This window comes from Oncorhynchus mykiss, chromosome 20 (assembly GCF_057628025.1).
Source record: "Oncorhynchus mykiss isolate SJ-2025 chromosome 20, ASM5762802v1, whole genome shotgun sequence".
Taxonomy (NCBI): domain Eukaryota; kingdom Metazoa; phylum Chordata; class Actinopteri; order Salmoniformes; family Salmonidae; genus Oncorhynchus; species Oncorhynchus mykiss.
The window spans coordinates 37,899,947-37,906,516 of NC_143041.1; positions in this window are offsets into that span (position 1 = coordinate 37,899,947).

A 6,570-nucleotide genomic window follows, 5' to 3' on the forward strand; every position below is an offset into this window, starting at 1 on the left:
AAAAGTTATACTACACAGTGAAGGTTTTCTACAATCAGTGTGTAGCCTCTTGTAGAATGAGAAAGAAATCTAACTGTTCCAACATAAAATGGGGCTACAAATAAGTCCTCAGTTGGTGAGCAAAGAAGATTATTGGATTTAAATGTGCTGCAGTCTCATATTTCTTCTACTGTTGGTGTTTTCTGAAAGGCTTGATTTTCTTCTCTTTTTCTGTCCTTGCAAAGGGAACTATCCTCCTCTCTCTTCTCTTTGTGGAGTTGTTCTGTTCTGCACTTGTTGGCTCACGTCTCTCTCTGTCCTGCTCTACTCTGCTTGTCTGATGATGGGGGAATGGGGAAAGAACAGAATGAAAAAGAGTCTCTCTCTCTCCTACACACACAGCAGTCATCCATCACTAGGATCTACTAATAGCAGACCCCTGACTCCACGCCTCCCCTTCCTCTCCTCCCTCCCTCCTCACACAACACCTCCCTTCAGAACCCTTACATTTATGACATCACCAAACAAGGACTTGGACATTGGTGGACTGTTGAAGTCCTTAGTGGTGGCTAGGAGGTTAGTCTCCAACCTCTCTCCACACAATGAAATGAACACTTCTGGTTTAAATACACCACCGGCTTGGGTCAATTTAGCCTGACTCTGCACAGCTCACTGTGTCTAACCCTCCACTTCATCTCTTCCTGCTCTGTGGTGAAACCATCCCAACACCAACACTACAACAGAACCTGAATGTCCCTGGCACCCTAATCTATGTCTGACAGAGAGAGTCGGGAGAAAATGAGAGAGAGAGAGATGGAGGGAGTTGAGAGAGGGGTACTGTGCAAAAGAAGAGAGTGTGTGCTCTGTCCTTCCCAGTCCTAGTCAGTCAGACACCACACATCGTAGAGAGAGAGACTCCATCTGGACCAGCTAAAGTGTCAGTGGGGTCCTGATTACAAGGTGGTGTTGAGGGAGTAATGAGGGTGTCTCTCTCTGTCCTTCTCTCTTCTCCCTCCACTCCCTCACAGAGCTGTGAATGGAATGCACACGGGTCATTCATTGAGAATGGTGGCTTTTTGAACAGCTAACTTGTAAAAATCTAAACTTATAGTCGAATAGTAAACCGCTTAACATTATAAATCAACAGTAATTACAGTTTATATTTTTACTACATTATATAGAAAATATGATTTTGCTGCCTTTCTGTCACTGGTGTTACCTATATTATAGATGACAATTCAGGCTTTCTATAATGTAATTTCAGTGTTTAATTTGCATATATAATCAAAGACAGAAAAGGTTAATGATAATACTAATAAATTGTTTGGATTAGTAATGAGTAAAGTTCAATTCATACTGTTGTTTTTTTGTTGTAACATTAGAAATAATTGAGGTTGAGTCATCAAAATTGAATGATCATATCCTTAAAATGTTGACTAATGAATGTAGCAACAGTTAGGTAGATACAAAAAAACATATTCAATTAAATTGAGCAACTCTGATGCCTGAACACCAATGCTATAATGTGACACAATGTAACACCAGTGATGCAATGTAACACCAGTGACGCAATGTAACACCAGTGATGCAATGTAACACCAGTGATGCAATGTAACACCAGTGATGCAATGTAACACCAATGCTATAATGTAACACCAGTGATGCAATGTAACACCAATGCTATAATGTAACACCAGTGATGCAATGTAACACCAGTGATGCAATGTAACACCAGTGACACAATGTAACACCAATGCTATAATGTAACACCAGTGACGCAATGTAACACCAGTGATGCAATGTAACACCAGTGATGCAATGTAACACCAGTGACACAATGTAACACCAGTGACACAATGTAACACCAGTGACGCAATGTAACACCAGTGACGCAATGTAACACCAGTGACGCAATGTAACACCAGTGACGCAATGTAACACCAGTGACACAATGTAACACCAGTGACGCAATGTAACACCAGTGACGCAATGTAACACCAGTGACGCAATGTAACACCAGTGACGCAATGTAACACCAGTGACGCAATGTAACACCAGTGACGCAATGTAACACCAGTGACACAATGTAACATCAGTGACACAATGTAACACCAGTAACACCAGTGACACAATGTAACACCAGTGACACAATGTAACACCAGTGACACAATGTAAAACCAGTGACACAATGTAACACCAGTGACACAATGTAACACCAGGGACGCAATGTAACACCAGTGACACAATGTAACACCAGTGACACAATGTAACACCAATGACAAACATAAGATTATTTCAAACAAATTTGATCAATTTATTTGTAATGTTTTTTAATTACAAATAATTTGAGATTTCACAAAATGGGTTGATTTAATATTAACAATTAAATGAGTATTATTGGTCAAAGCTTAAGACTAAAATATGAAGCCCAGTCTTTCATAACAACTTTGTGATACAAACATATTAAACATGTCCACTAGTACATTAGAAACACTAACATTGAACATAAACTAAAACTGTTCTCCTAACCACACTGATACCAACATGTTGTTTGCAGTAAAACATGTTCATGGAATATTTCCTGTATTTTCTTCACTTTAACTTCAGATGTGTTTGTCTTTGCCATGTTATTGTGTCGCGTCCATCTCTTATCATCTCTGAGACAATCTCCATTGCTTTCTAGTTACTGACAGCTTCTTCACTCATAGCCAGTTCAGATGTATGTGTTTTTTGGGGTATATATTGTGAAACTGTTAGATATTACTTGTTAGATATTACTGCACAGTCGGAGCTAGAAACACAAGCATTTCACTACACCCGCAATAACATCTGCTAAACACGTGTATGTGACCAATACATTTGATTTGATTTGATTTGACATCTGCCACTTCACACAGTCAGGTGCTCCTTCAAATACTTCCAGGTACAGTGGCAAATTTGAACTGATCTTTTGTTCACTGGCAGCGGCTCTGATATCGGACAAACAATCTGGTCATCCCCTTACCAGTTGATATCATCTCTTGGGCTTGGCCAGTAGAACTTGTTGACATCATTCCTGTGCATGCACTTTACTTTGACACAATGTTCTTCCTCCTCCAGTATAATGTCAGGGTTGTTCGTCACAGTTCACGATACAACACTGTCCACTGTGGTGAGACTCGATGACATCTGGATGAAGTGGAGCTGAGATATCCAGGTCGATGACGTCTAGACGAAGTGGAGCTGAGATATCCAGGTCGATGTGGAGCTGAGATAATCAGGTCGATGACATCTGGATGAAGTGTAGCTGAGATATCCAGGTCGATGACATCTAGACGAAGTGGAGCTGAGATATCCAGGTCGATGACATCTGGTTGATGTGGAGCTGAGATAATCAGGTCGATGACATCTGGTTGATGTGGAGCTGAGATATCCAGGCCGATGACATCTGGTTGATGTGGAGGTGAGATATCCAGGTCGATGACATCTGGACGAAGTGGAGCTGAGATATCCAGGTCGATGACATCTGGACGAAGTGGAGCTGAGATATCCAGGTCGATGACATCTGGTTGATGTGGAGGTGAGATATCCAGGTTGATGACACCTGGTTGATGTGGAGGTGAGATATCCAGGTCGATGACATCTGGACAAAGTGGAGCTGAGATATCCAGGTCGATGACATCTGGACAAAGTGGAGCTGAGATATCCAGGTCGATGACATCTGGTTGATGTGGACGTGAGATATCCAGGTCGATGACATCTGGACAAAGTGGAGCTGAGATATCCAGGTTGATGACATCTGGACAAAGTGGAGCTGAGATATCCAGGTCGATGACATCTAGACGAAGTGGAGCTGAGATATCCAGGTCGATGACATCTGGACAAAGTGGAGCTGAGATATCCAGGTTGATGACATCTGGACAAAGTGGAGCTGAGATATCCAGGTTGATGACATCTGGACAAAGTGGAGCTGAGATATCCAGGTTGATGACATCTGGTTAATGTAGAGGTAAGACACGGCCATTAGCCGGCATTGTTGGGAGGGTTACTTCTTGGAGGCCATAACATGGGCAATCCCACATGCCTTCCGCTGCTTGGCAGAGACAACTTATGTCTCTAAATTTTAGGATGCCAGGTATGATACTTACAACCTTGTTCATTCACATGGTTCCTTTTATGGTAACCAGGGATACCTCAGACATCTTCTGTGCCTTTATTTCCACCTCTTCCTCTCTAACATAATGCAACTGTATTTGACTGCCAGAGTCCCTCAACTCCTGGTAGAAAGACATTGTTACAGACTATGCCATCTGCCATCTCCTCCAGATTGTTAGAATGTGAAAGAATAAGTTTGTGTATTTTCTCCACCATAAACTGTAAGTTCTCATGAGTCTTGCATTGGCAAGTTTCTCGGTCTCTGTCATTCGGTGTCACCACCCAAAATGGTCTGCAGAAGAAGGCATATGAAATGTTTTGCTCATGCTCAGCAACACATTTCCTGTGATTCCTGTTTTTCCGGGAATCACAAAGGAGCCTCCTCTGTTTCTTAATGATAGTGTTGTTCTTGCCAGGGGTTTGCCTGCTGACATCATCTCTTAGGTATTTCTGTCGTACAGCTCTCGTTAATTCTGTCCAAACTTGTTTCTCGAGCTCTGTTTTGTAGCTCCCAGGCTTTGTTTGAAAAACCAATGCTATGCGCACACAACCTTTTAAATCTGTATTTCTTGATCAGCTTTCCTGTCAGTATTTTTATAAATCCCTGTTTGGCTTTGTCTGCTTTGTACTTTGCTCTTAGATCCCCCAAGAGAGCATAGTGGAAGTTTAGAGTTGTTCTAATTGATGAAGAGGCCGGGCAGCCTTGTAGAGTGCTTCTCGTCTTCATTCTTGGACTGTCAAGGTCTTGATTTTTAGCTTGTAGACTGTCAACGTTTTCTGTATTTGTGGTGTAGACTTTTGTACTTTTCCAACTTGTCTTGTAACTCCTGATGTTTTCTTCTGCCTATCTGTGCTTCTCTCCTGCACACTCTCTGCCCTTCGATTCATTGTCTGTAAAGATGAAATATATAATTGTATTTGATTTCCAGTATAAGATGCATGAAATCCTACTCTGTCACGCCTATCCACAAAACTAGGTAGCTTGTTAAGACAGTTTAAATCAATTCTCGTGCCAAGTGACAAATATTGTGTAGTCCTACTTAAAGGGATAGTTCATCTGAATTATGAAATGACATATTGGTTTCCTTACCGTGTAAGCAGTCTATGGACAATGAATGACAGCAATCAATGCTTTGGTTTTGTGCCACAAATGCAAACAAATTATCATTTGAAACAGTGGCCAGGTAAACAAAAGCATGTCTTGCTGGGAGTCAACACTGTCATTCCTGCTCTCAATCTCTCTCTGTGTATTGCCTGTCTGAGCCTCCATTTCCATCTTTCCATCCATCTCCTGTCTTTTTCCCCTTTCTATTAGATCCTTCACTCTCTTTCTTTTTTGACTCTTTCAATCCTTCAAATAAGTCTGGTGTTTTTGTTTAAGGTAGGCTGCTCTGCGGTGTGGGTCAGCATCCTTGTGCTATTTGTAGAGTCTTTGCTTCTCAGCAGGACTTAATTTCGCCATATCTATCAAAAGGAAACCATATTATGTGATTACAATGTTGAAACAGTAATGAAATGATAATAAGTATTTATCAATATAATTGTTGAAGGTTTTATAATATTTTGCATTGTGGTGTAGTGGTTATGTCACTCTGGATGGATAAAGTGTCTGATAAATGACGGTATTAGTAACATATTCTATCATTATTATCGTAGTAGTAATGAGGAGAAAGACGCTGTCACCCACTGTGAATCATGCTGGTTTATAGCTGTGAATCATGCTGGGTTATAGCTGTGAATCATGCTGGCTTATAGCTGTGAATCATGCTGGTTTATAGCTGTGAATCATGCTGGTTTATAGCTGTGAATCATGCTGGGTTATAGCTGTGAATCATGCTGGGTTATAGCTGTGAATCATGCTGGGTTATAGCTGTGAATCATGCTGGTTTATAGCTGTGAATCATGCTGGGCTATAGCTGTGAATCATGCTGGGTTATAGCTGTGAATCATGCTGGGTTATAGCTGTGAATCATGCTGGTTTATAGCTGTGAATCATGCTGGTTTATAGCTGTGAATCATGCTGGGTTATAGCTGTGAATCATGCTGGGTTATAGCTGTGAATCATGCTGGGTTATAGCTGTGAATCATGCTGGGTTATAGCTGTGAATCATGCTGGTTTATAGCTGTGAATCATGCTGGTTTATAGCTGTGAATCATGCTGGGTTATAGCTGTGAATCATGCTGGGATATAGCTGTGAATCATGCTGGGTTATAGCTGTGAATCATGCTGGTTTATAGCTGTGAATCATGCTGGGTTATAGCTGTGAATCATGCTGGGTTATAGCTGTGAATCATGCTGGTTTATAGCTATGAATCATGCTGGGTTATAGCTGTGAATCATGCTGGGTTATAGCTGTGAATCATGCTGGGTTAGAGCTGTGAATCATGCTGGGTTATAGCTGTGAATCATGCTGGTTTATAGCTGTGAATCATGCTGGGTTATAGCTGTGAATCATG